We start from the raw sequence: 13,695 nt of genomic DNA on the forward strand, positions 1-13,695 counted from the left end.
TTATTTACACTTTTTCAGAGTTTTGTTTAATTTCCTTCGGCGTGAACAGTGTGGCCACGACTTATCGACTGTACTGTACTGTAGTATGTAGGTACACGGCTACGGTAGTCCAACGTATATCAGGATTTCTATTTTTGTCTTGAATCCCTCCGTCTGCATGTGAGCGCCTAAATACTATCTGATTAGAATTTACCTCAGGCAATTGTAAACCTGCTTTATTACTATTTGCATTTGCTGCATTATAGTTTTTTATTTATTTTTCAACTTCACGTTGTATCGCGTATATGGCAGGGTAAGTCGCTACCGTTTCCCACTTTCCATCGAAGTCTGAAGGGCATTGCGGAACTCAACGCCGCGGTTTGCCTCGTTCCAGAGCGAGGAAATAAAAATATTGCATGTTTTCTTCTCTTGAGTGGAAAACAAACCCACAACCTGCCGCGTTTACATTCCCACGCGCGTTCTCTCCCTGCGTGAAGACTGGCCGAAAATCATGCAGTAAGTAGGGAACGGAGTGTCTAAACACTAAGTTCTTTCCTACCTAGCCTACTGAATGCAGAATTTAGCGTGGAGTTAAAAAATAAATAACTAAACCCATTGTACTTTAATATTAATTTTATCATACATACATAGATTAAGTAAGTAAGCACCATTAATTATGTAGATACAAGATTACATAATGTATGAGGGTCTGGCTCCTCCGTCCTCAAGGAACACCTGTACATGGCGACTTGTTTTTTCCACCCTCCCAAGTAAGTATTCTACCCTAAGACAGTTCCAGCTATTGTGAGGAATGTTTTAATTTGCCTTCCTGAATAGGCATTGTTTATACTTAATTTTACATTTTAACCGTTTTTTACAGCAATACTATATATAGAATTGTATGACATATGCTGGGGGAACTTGTTATTTTAGTTGTATTAGCAAAACATAATGCATTTACATATGTCATCTTACTAGTTGTTTGTCATACATTAACTTTTTATTTTCAAATTAATGATATAAATGAAGCGTTTCAGTTTAGTTAATATTAATGTCTTCTTGACATTTAAAGACTTCTTTTATATTTATATGGGTATGTTTGTTTTTCTGTTTGTTACAATACTAGGCATAATATATTTGCATATACAAAGAATCATTTTTAATTGCTTGTTTTACCAAGTATGGTAAAATTTGAAATTCACATGTCAAGGTGGTATGGTAAATTAATTATATAGTAAGCCCATATTTATTATAAATTAACTTAAATTAAAAACAAGCTTCCTGCCGCCGTGTTTACATGGTAATAACTAACAGTCAGTGTATGACACATCACACGATACTCTAACTCTCTCTCTCTCTCTCTCCCGCAATTACTGTAGATTACATCGAAACGATTAATATTATGTAATATAATTTTGTAGCAAATTGGTTCTTAACTAATATGTCATAAAATTCACAAAAAAACCTAAAAACAAAATAACAACAAAATTAATATCAAATGATATCTAAAAGAGCAACACAAAGGGAAGCTCAATACAAGTTCATAGACCTCTCTATATCCGAATGTACCAAAACGCTTAACGCTACTAATTAGAAGGTGTTAGGTAATACGTAGCAGTGTTTAACCGTTACTAAACCTGAGATGTTTGAACAGAGCTGCTCGCGCCCACGTTGAGGTGACGAGAGGTAGCCTGTTCAAATTCAAATTGGGTTGAAAATATTCAAATGAAGTGAATTTGATGTGTAAAAGGATGAATATAAAGTGTAAAATTCTTGATTTCACCGCTTTGGTAAAAAAACAGCGTTGAGTTTCGCTACTCAACACGCAATATTTCGAAAATTACTCATAAGGTACCTTCTGCAACTGCAAAAAATCTAGAAGTTGTTCTGTTTGTAAAATGCGAGTGCTAAAATTGCTTAAAATATAAGCAAATAAGATAATGTTTTGATCGCGGCCTCAATACTCAAGCCTGGCACTCGCACTGACGTTAGCTGTAGACGGCCGTGCAGACTTGATATTTTCTTCTCAAATGAACAATGCACATTGGTTCATAAAAGCTAAGTTCAGGGCGGCCACGACTGGTCGACCGTACTGTATCTACGAAGACGTAGTGGATCTATCAGTTTATTTACTTTCGCGTGTATAGTAATGTTGGCAGAATATGCGTATTTAAAACGCGGTTGCTGTCAATATTTATAGCTAATACGCTCTCATATGTTTACCATAAATTGAATTGATTTTTCTATGAGAAATCCTCGTTGAAATTTCACGATTATGTGGCGGAACACGTCTATATAGTGGCGGAACTTAACGCAGCGCTTTACCTTGTTACCAGAACGAAGAAATTAAGATATTATATATTTCGTTCTTCCGAGTCGGAATTGAACACACAACCCTCGCGTTTACAGTCACACGCTGGTGCAACTGCGCCGCCTATAAGTACTTTATGCCCTAAATTTTCTTTTAAAATAATAAATATAAATTATAAACAGACTTAGTTACTAACATTCAAGAGTTTACACCTGTTTCTTAACACGAATATAACAATTTTGAACACAATATCGCGGTATTTCAGAGGCCATTATACCATTCATTACGTTGAAAATATTTTTTCCAGCTGGAAACGCTGAAAAACGCTGGAAGTAATTGTCGAAGTGGTCTTGGTAAGTGTGAAATTTTATTTCACTACTGGGTACTGTACTTTCCCATATTTTGGTAGCGGGTTTGATAGTTAATATGGTGACGGAACTCTCTGCTATTTTATTTTAGGATAATATTATGATTATACGCTTGAGGCCGTCGTCGGCGGCACAGGTTGAATGTAGACGTGACGTGGTTGTGGGTTTGATTCCCACTCAGGGGAATTAATTATTTTGATTTTCTTGCTTTTATTTTCATCTTCTGATATCTAGTCAAAGCGTTCAGAGTTCTGCATCAGAACGCTTGTTCTCGATACTCAACGTGTTGAAAATTAGGGCGAAAAGTAGGTAATAAAGTGTTTCAACTCTAGGTTCTGTTTGGTTGGTTTAGTACCCTACTATAGGCAGGTTACAGCGTGAAGCTAATAAATTAATAATAATAATAAAATATGCCTATATCCTGACAAATACCCAATTTAAAACAAGGTTCGATTACTTTACAAATAGTTAGCCTTGCTCGGGACTTCGTCCGCATTGTAAAAACCAACGACATTTAATAATATTATTAACTAGGAATTATAATTTCAAACTTAAAACTTTTTGAACTTTGAAAATGTCTCTTTTTCGTATAAAATTATGTAAAACAACGACTAATATAAGAGTAGATTTTTCAAAATTACTTCCTTATAGCTCACTTACTCTCTATAATAAACCTATCTGCGAATTTTCAATAGCAAAATGGATAACATGGGTACAATAAAAAATAAGCACTTTGCCTGTATCATAAATCTCCTCCACAGACAGACCTCATTTATATTACTAGCACAAAGCTACGAGTAATAAATTGATGTTGAAATCGTGATTTTGTTATAAATTATATATTTACGATACATACAGCTATTTACGTATGTACAAGTATATGAATAATTACTGTTTGGCTCAAATAGTATCTTAGATAAAACGCGGCGTTGAGTTCTGTCTTTCAACACGTAATGTCTCAAAAAAAATTAGGCGGCTTGCGGGGAACGGAATATTAACTTAAAACTAGGCTCCCTCTGCTTATTCTGCTATGATGATGAAGAATAATAAAGAAGTTTATGTTTTATATTAATTATATAGATTGCCCAATAAGCTATTTAAGTAGCTATATAATAAATAATTTAGATTCAATACAGGTCACAAATAGGTTCTGCCTTTAGTTACGGATATCCCGGACTGTAAGCAACAATTATGCATATTAAGCTCGTAATCGACAGGAAGCCATTGTAGTAATCTATCGTTACAATAGAATAGTAATTTTGGCATGCACATTTTTATAGCCTAATATTTTACATACTGACTGTCAGTTTTGATTATAAAGAAAAAACTAAAACTACTCAAACTTCTATTGTTATAAAATATATGGTTGTTTCTTTTCTTACACATAAAAAAACTATAGGAATTATTTTATTTAAATTAGTTATTTAAGTTATTACAAGCTTAAATATAAAGTTTAATTTTGAATTTAATGACATTAATTTAGTTTCGGTAATAAAATACTGTTATTATATTAGGTATTTATTTATACGCATTTTATAAGCAAAAACGTTTTATTAAATTAAATTTTATATTATTCAAATCTTCAATCTTATTTGACACACAGACAATGTGTCTAACTGAGCGGAGGACGGAGAGATTCGCTGGATTTTCTGCGCATACCATAGAAATATTTAAAACTACAAAAACTATTCAATTAATTGACTTAGTTAAACGTAGATTTACGATCGTCAGTAATAAATAACAGTGAGTCAATAGTTATTCTCGCCTTGCAAATGTAACCAAATGTGGTTATAGCTTTTCTGGTGCAATGTACTGCACGCCTTAGGTTCTTGCCGTTTGGCCATAAATAATTTTATTTCATTTTCTATTTTTAATGCAGGAACTACGACCTCGTTGCATATTTTTTTGAATAAATATTGTTATTTTAATTTATTTATATATTCACGTATACCAATAATAAACAACTGTGTTGAAGAAGTACTATTTTATTATGTTGATTTTAGTTCTTTTGTATCTAATTTGAATTACTAATTTATTTTAATAAGTTAGTTTTATATTAAAATAAACATAATTTATTACTTGGCAATTTTTATTGTCATATTTGTATAAATGTTATACAATAATATTTTTTAAATAAAAATATTTAGTTGTATCGTGAATCGACGATTAATTTTTTAATTTCGGCTAATCACAAAACAGCCGAAGGGCACAACATCGACCTTCCTATATACGATCGATAGTAATCGATTTCTGAACGCATCGCACCGATATCTCGACTTATCGTCCAAAACAAATCCCGGCGCTATCTAGCACTAGGCAGCAGGCACTAGGCACCGATAACTTACCTCAGTAAATTTTACTTTCACAGCACAACACAAACACTATTCACCGTCTTAAATCTAATTGAATCCATGTTATCATTTAAAAGTATCGATCTCACGCTTTGGAACCGTTCTCTGCGACGCGTATATTTTTACATTCGTTCACAAATATGTTTATTGTCCAGTCAATAGTTAAAAGAAACACTTTGAATACGTTTTTATTTGAATAACACTTTTATATATGTAAGTCACAGTCAGCTGAGCGATTGTTTGTAACAATATATCGGTAATAGTTATTTGTTTTAATGGACGCACCTTCACTGCGACGTGTGGAGAGAGACTGACGGGCTGGATTGAATGAACGGGGGACCGCGGGGCGTCGCGGCGGGAGAGCGGGGAAACGGCGCGGGGAGCGGGAAGGTGGTAATATTCACCAATAGATGGCGCTAGTCGTTAGTGAAAGCTTATTTATTTTAAGCACGATGTGTAGTTTGTGAGGTAGTCTCGTTTGCTTCTAATATCCTAATGTTTATGTTTTAGGACATAATTATAACAATTTCCGTTGTACTTATAATGAATATCAATCAAATAAGAAATTGTTCTAGCATAAATTAAAGAAAATTCTTGGAAGATTAAATTTCGGTATAAATATTCCTTAAATAATAATATTCTTTACAAAATCACTTGAAGTAATCTTTTAAAATATCTTTAGACATTATGTAAGATAAAGATAAACATATAATATTACTAGCAACTACCCAGCTAATAAGTTGTAAGTTGATTCATAATACTGAAGTTGAATAAGAATGAGTATCAACTGCATATAGCAGGGTAGACGGAGAATTTTCTATTAAGACTCTTTGAGTCTTTGATTCCCACGCCAATTTTGAATATTGTGCGTTGAGTGGTAGAGCTCAACACCGCGTTGCGTCTTGTTAGCAGAGTGACGAAATGAAAATAATTAAATTCCCCGAAGGGGAATCGAACCCACAATCGTCTTATTTACAACCGGATGAATAAGAATAAGATTGCAATGTACTTATTTATTCTACATCCGTTCTCTAACATTGGGTGGTGTTGAGGAGCTGAATCCGCTGTTTTTAACTAAATCGGGGAAGCATTTTAAAGGGATAGCTTTATTGGCGACGTGCGCTGTGACTGTTTTCCAAGGGGAGTGGGTTCGAGTCCGATCATGACATTAAAATTTTTATTTCTATTTACATTTCTACACAGTAACTATATATATATATACATCGCTTCACAAACCTTTATATCCATGTGTATGGTCATTATAGTATCATTATACATTGGACCGTGCAATAAAGATACCTAAAAAGTGTTTAGCGTCGTGGCGCAGTGGGAAAGTGTATAATTGTCACGACCAGATAGTTGCGGATTTAAAGTCCACTCGAGGGACGAGACGGAGTTGAACTGACGTCCACGTTCGAATTCGGGCAGGAAGTAGAGAATAGAGTATTTTCACACTAAGTTTCCAATCAACTCTATACCAACAGCCTGAAGCTATTTAAATTCGTCAAAACGTTAAAACAAACACAATTTCCTTGTAACAAAATTAAGCAAAGATTAAAAATAAACGTTCATTTCCAATTTTCGTTTCCACATCCTCGAGGAAGGAAGCCGTCAGGGTAAGCAGTTCGCTCGTGTATTTTCCGTCTGTGATGGAATTAGGAAAGTGTTTTTGAATAATCATCAGGCGTCCGCGTCGAGTGCGCTTTGCCGAATACTCCGATGTCCGGAATCGATTTGCACGGATTTTAAATTTGTCTGAGGGAAATGAGTGTGTACATTACATTACTGCGGCGCACAGGACCGGATTGACACTAAGAAAATGTTAAAACTTGAAGGTATTTTTTTTATTAGCGTTTTTCAAAATTACTATTTATTGAGTAGTCGTGACGCAGTGACACATGCTGGCTGTGGGTTCGATCCTCACTCAAGGAAGTGATATATTTATTCAAATTTTTATTTTCATTTCTTTGATCTGGTGTTGAGGAAAAGCGCGGCCTTGAATTCCGCCATCAACGCGCAGTGCATACAGATTTCGGCGGAAAGTGTGGAACGGAGTTTTTTAACACTATGTTCCCTTTGCCTACCTTGCTGTGCGGGATAGGTAAAACATGAAGCTGATATATAGATAAGAAAAAAATAGTAATATGTATGTCTAATAAAAATATTTTTCATGTTTGTAATATAGTATTAAGCTCGGTAATATAAGATATAATGAATTATATAATCGTGTAATGTATCAACTATCAACTGTGAGACAGGCGTGACTGCACTGTCCACTGTCTGGAACGTCGGCCATAGGGTGTACTTATATTTACACCAATACACCACTAAAACCAAACCCACAATAAAAAATACAGATCTTTACTCCTTTCTTCCCTTTTGTTTATTCACATACACACAAGTACAGTACAAGCTAATATAACATTTTATATGAACAGACCAGGACGATTTAATAATCCCGGACTGGAAAAAATAAGAAAGGCTTTTCTCAACTAAGATCGAAGACGAAGTCGTCATGTCTCTGGAATTTGAAATTCTTCTGAATTAAAATACAATTTCTTCAATTTATATGCACATTGTAGATACATAAAACATATATAAAACTGTTGCGATACTTAGTTATTGAAAGAGCAGGCACAGCCGATACTACTCAGCTTAGAAATCTGAAGTTTGACATGTAGGTTGTAGTCCACGAAAATGAAATTGCGGGCCACAATATGTAATGTATTTATATATTTCAGAAGAAAGCATTTTTTTTCTCGTGTACCTCTTACGGACCGAATACGGTCCCTGTCGGGGGGAAATAATTATAGGAAGTCGCGAATGTTGTATTTCAATTAAACCTTATAAATGTTCCTTTTGACGACGCGAGAGTTGGCTCCAAGTATGTAGTCAGTTCGAATTTTCAATGAGGCTTGAATTAATGATTTATATGCATTTATATACAGAATAAGAGTCCACTTTTGCGTCATGTTATTTTAATTATAGTACTAAAGGGTTTAAAAGATGTTCTAGCTCTTTTTATATTTGTTAGTACCTAGCTTGAGAGTGACAAATATTTAATCTAAATATAATAATACGATTACGTATATACTCGTACATATAAATTACGGTTATAAACAGACACATCGGGCACGAATGATGGTTGCCAGTTCGAAACCAACTTGAAGAAATTTGCACGTATTCATAGTCATTTAATTCATTATTTTAAAAAATGAGTTTCACGCTTGCCCCCATATAACGGGGTAAGATACTTCGATCCCCATTTTGGTGGAACTAAGTCCCACTGCGCTACGACGACTTAAATTACGTTTTCTTTTATTTCTCCCTGTATTCCACATGTAGCAAGCCTACCCCGCTACAGAGAGAGTTTTATTATGAAAACACTTCGCTCCCCCCTTTACGCCGAATTCTGGAGGCCTTGCGTGTTGAGTGACGAGTGTTATACCTCACCTTCAGCTGGGCGAAAAAATGACAATATTATATGTATACTCTGGTGGGAATCGAGCCCACGACCCGTCGCACTTACTAGTGCCACGAATGGCATAGTTTACATTTTATATTCTTAATATATTTAGATTTATACATATATTATTAATAAGACAATAATATATAAAGAAGCTCCTATGGACATATATCATCGACGCGCGTCATTGTAATTGATTTAGTCTGTGCGTCCACAATAAATCATTTCTTATCTGCTCCTATCGCCAGGCTATTGTTTATGTTCTTTATCATCTGTCATGTCATAGACATGCCTCGTTACTTATACGAGTAGAGCTACTAACGCCTCCTATTTATTATTTTATTTTTAGCTTTACGTATAATATAGCGGGGTAGGCGGAGAGAACCTACTTTTAAGAGTAAGACACTCTGTTCCCTATTTTCTGTCCAAATCTCGAGGCGGGACTCAACGCCGCGCTTTGTTACCAGAGTGAGAAAAAATCCCCCGACGGTTGTGGAAATCGAACCCACAAGCGTCGTGCTTACAGTCTAACGCTAGTGCCACTGCGTCACGACCGCCTCATGAATATTTGACTGGCCTATTTTGAGTTCGCTGATTAATCTAGTCACTTTCGAATTGTTGAATATTTATAGGATTTTAGCGTTAGGTTTGACAAGTTTGCTACTAACACTTTATTTAATAAATTGTTGATAAATTTATATGGAATTTATTGGTTTGTAATATTTTTTAAAATTTTTAACCGACCTCTGTAAGGAAAGGAGGTTATCAATTCGACTGTATTTTTTTTTATGTTTGTTACCTCATAACTTTTAACTGGGTGAACCGATTATGATATTTTTTTTTTATTTGAAAGGTATAGCTTCCTGAATGGTCCCATTTTTTTTGGTCCATGTCTGACAATGGTATCCATGAGAAAATAACATAAGCCTTACATTTGCATTAGGCATGTGCGCGACTAATAGACGAATAACTCAATATCGCGCCAACCGATTTTGATGATTCTTTTTTTATTTGAAAGGATACACTTCAAGGATAATTTGGTGAAAGTTTGGTTAATGGACTTCAAAATTATAAAATCTTTGTAAAATTATTTTTCACTTTTTAGTTCGTTGTTAGAAGTCGGTTTTTCTTTTTGTTAAAATTTAATTTATTGTTTGAATCTTTTATAATAAGGGCCGCTTTATACCAAACAAAGGTTTTAGTGATTCATTATTATTCTTTATTCCGCATTTGATAGATGGAAAAACTCGGACAGTAGAGGCGAGCGTTAATGTGCAGAGTCACAAGTACCAAGCACTGCCTCTAGGAGCTTCCCGCAAGATGAGCATCCATATGAAAAATCCATGAAATGGTAGAAAGTTGTTCCTCTACTGATTTTTTTTACCTAATATCATTTTATTCTCCGCCCATCTACTGTGGGAATTGAAGACAAAAATAAAGTCTTATATATACTGATCTAAAAGTCATTATTTTGTTTATATTTTATATGTACCAGATAACCCGCTCAGGTTTTATACTGACACTGCTATCGAAATTAGCAGTATTTTATATTTGTTTAAAGTTGTATAAAATTTTAATTGGCTATTTATATTTTTTTTATATTTAAATGTGATTAGTATAACAATATGAGATTTTAATATTGTACATTGAACACTGGCTGTATAGGCTTTACTTGAACTTGAAATACTTGAACGTAGCGGGACTCGTACTACGCTACGCGGGACTTGAACGTTTCCTATCCAAATTTTAATTAATTATATTTATCGACTAGCTTAGTGTTTAAAAAAAACCATGCTCGAACATCTGCTTTAAAACTTAAAGAAATAAACGTCCACGTACGTTCGTACCACGAAACGAATGTCTGTAGAGTCATAGACAACTCTACTCCACAGACATTCTGTTTATAAATGTTTTTGAAAACGGTCTTAAAAGTGCGGGTTCGAGTTCCACTGTATTAAAATTTTTACATATTTTCCAATAAAAACTTTTTTTGTGCTGATAATATTTTAAAAATCCTAGAAATACTTCTATTTTCTTGTTTTACTTGTCCTTAGAAATAAAAAGTCTTCCACATTTCAAGTCCGAGTACAAACATTGTAAAACCTACAATACGTACCTGCCGGCGCACAATGGCGGCGCGCGCGGGCCGCCGTGGGGACCACTATGACATGAAAAACACAAGTCTTTTTACTTTACCACTGTGAAATGTGGCTTTGTAAAATGCTTTACGTTTAAACATTTTGTTATTTTAAGGTTTTTTGTGCTACAATTTTTTTCTTATCTAATAGATCTATGCCATGGAAGACAAAAAGCAGCTTTGAGTTGCGCCACTCAATATAATGTCTTGAAAGTCAGGCAGAAAGTGAAGGGCGGAGTGTTTTAACACTGGGTTTCCTCTGAATATCCAGCTCTGCAGGAAGAATGCGTAAAGGTGCTTGTCTTATTTGAAAACAAAACATTAACTATTTCATACTCTGGTGCGTGGTGCGTTGACTTGGTAATTTGGAACACAATATTTATTTGTTTTTTTTTGAGGCTGATGTGGTGACTGAGAAGCTGCAAATTAGTATTTATATTAATTCACATTATTTTCGTTTTAAATCTTGGAAATAACATTGTTTTCAATATCGGAATGGAATGAAATCGGAATGTTTGCGGGTGGGACTTTGTTTAAACTAGAAATAACTAGAATCTATAGTATTTACGATAATGTATGAATTTATTTTTGGTTTATGTATGACTTTCCTTGACACACATCCATTTCAAATAATTATAAAATAGTATTCGCGGCGACGGTAACAATTTCTAAAAAAAAAATTTAAAAGTAACGGTAAAAACGTAAAATTTTACAAACAAATCGAAATAATCCTTTTTAAAGTTAAAAATAATAAATAATTAGGGACTCTAAGCTCCAGCAAAGCAACCAAAGGGTTATAAATCCTAATCGTATATTGTGACAACTTTTTTCCCTTCAACGAACTCTAACAAAAGGACATTGTAATGTTCAAAATATTGACAATACTTATAATACTTACTATGAGTTGATTTTGGAAGACGCTAGTTAAGCCTTGCCATGTAATCCCTCAGACGTGATCCGATCAAGATGGAAGTTCGATAAACAGATTTATATATTCTGCATAATATTATAAATACACTAGTGTAGCCCGCCCTGCTTTGCCTGAGTTTATTTTGTAAGGTCACGAAATAATTTTAATAGTTTTTCCTTATTTGGTTTTGTGCTCGGCTATCAAAAAATATTCATAAATATTTTACGTCGTGTCTAAAGATGTGACTCTGGGATGGTTGTGGATTCGATGACCGGTGAGAGGAAAATCTAAACAAATTCAAATTATTTACATTTTAATGCATTAAGTGGAAAGAGAAACAAGATTAAACCACGGCTCTTAACAGTTTCCTCTGCCAGTGTAGCATAAAAGGAAAAGGAGTTTATCAAATTCGTATCAACATAAGACAACCTACACACACTTCTCCAGGCGACTGTACATTGAGAGTTATAATAAAACGAGGGCCAATAGGAAGGAACAAAATAAACACATAAATATAATATAATGTTCGGAAACCTGCGCCGAGTGTCGCTCTAGCTTAATGTAGTAGCGGTTACAGCTTTACATAGAGAATTAAACTCTATTAAGCTTTTATCATTAAATGAAACGTAAACATGGATTTAATAAAAATAATAGCGTACTTGTCATTGAAATGTTTATCTTCACGCATGTAACGTGGAGGCTAGTTGTGGGTTCGATTAAATTAATAAATAAAATTAATTAATTATATTTTATATTATAAAAAAATATGTATATTATTATTAGTAACATTTGAAATAGTAAATAATTTATTTTTTAAATATTAGAAGCAACTTTACGTTTTTTAGGATTAAGACACTTCGTTCCCAACTTTCCAGTTAATTTATGAGACATTGCGTATTCAGCGGCGGAACTCAACGCCGCGTTTTGTGAACTAGATCGAAAGAATGAACATAATTTATTAATAATAATTGAGTTTTTTTGAAGAGATTCTAAATATTAGTTTTATTATTAGCACAGATCCGTGTAACGGTATAAGCCCTCGATGATTAGGAACGAGTAATTTACGTGTTCAAAACAAACAACGCCCGCGTTACATTTTATTGCGCACAAATCAAGTTAAACCTTTCAAACTAATATTGGAAGCGATAAATAGTATTTAACAATATTAAAACATTTAGTTAGTTTTTTCTATTATAAGAAATGATGTAGGTTTTTATTTTTGTTTGAGATTCTAAAACAGAGTCTTCACGAATTTTCTCGCATAGCAAGTTTGGCAGAGGAAAACTAATGTTAAGATACTCCGCTCCCATGTTTCTGCTTATTTATTCGAGACATTGAGGGTAGAGTGGCGGAAATCATCGCGGCGTTCTGTTTTCTTTATATTTTTTCTTTCTTTTCTGTGGAAATCGAACTCACAACCGTCGGGTTTTCATTCACTTTAACTAAATAAGAAATAACTAAAAGTTGCGGTTGAATACCCACGAGGAGGTGTCGCGGGCGGCGGCGCACGGGTATAGAGTTACCTACATTTGATATTGTGTTGTTTTATTGTCTTTCGTTTTTTTGATATCCGATGAGATGTCATTTTTGGATATCGATAAGGGATTTTTTTTCGTTTTTGGTTGTTTTTTTTGTTTGGAAACAGAGAGATATATATATCATTTAAGTTTTTACGTCGTTGCCAAGCCTCCGACTGTAAATATTACGGCTACAGGTTCGATTTTCACCTAGGGAAATGAGTTATTATCATTTTTTCGTACTAGAAGAGTTATCATCACGTCGATTTTCACCCTTGTAAGGTCCAAAAGCTGGGCAAAAAGTGGAATGAAAGAAAAACTAAATACTTTTCCAATATTGAGATTATTATTACAACAAAAAACAATATATTTTTTAATAGGTTTAAGGATGTGCCACACCTGCTGTACTGCTACTTTTTTAGCATTTATAGCATTCTGTAGACATATTTTTACAAATTTATCCAAAGATTATTGTTAAGATATGAACATATTGGGCAAATGCGATTAAATAGAAGCGTCGTTTAAAAGCTACTATTCAGAAACCTTTTTTCCATAACACATTAAGTTACTGTATAAAGGTGCTTTCACTAAAATCAATTTTATTATTAATCCCTTTCATGAACATCGTGACTGAGCATTTTCTTTTTTCAACTTAG

At 34.0% G+C, this 13,695-nt stretch overlaps 1 protein-coding gene across 2 annotated transcripts in view; it reads right to left on the reverse strand.

Moving 5' to 3' along the window:
- Positions 1-13,695, reverse strand: part of fz2 (frizzled 2) — a 67,447-nt gene that overhangs the window by 28,182 nt on the left and 25,570 nt on the right. Inside the window, exon 1 of one of the 2 annotated variants that reach the window (XM_085188448.1) lies at positions 5,004-5,322. The exons of the other annotated variant lie outside the window; for it this stretch is intronic. The gene's annotated coding sequence lies outside the window, so the exon portion shown is untranslated. Of the gene's footprint in view, positions 1-5,003; positions 5,323-13,695 lie in introns of those variants that run through there. 2 annotated transcript variants of the gene reach the window in all.

Source organism: Heliconius melpomene, chromosome 7, assembly GCF_056956725.1.
Source record: "Heliconius melpomene rosina isolate 202511_hmr_F chromosome 7, ASM5695672v1, whole genome shotgun sequence".
In the NCBI taxonomy this organism is placed as follows: Eukaryota; Metazoa; Arthropoda; class Insecta; order Lepidoptera; family Nymphalidae; genus Heliconius; species Heliconius melpomene.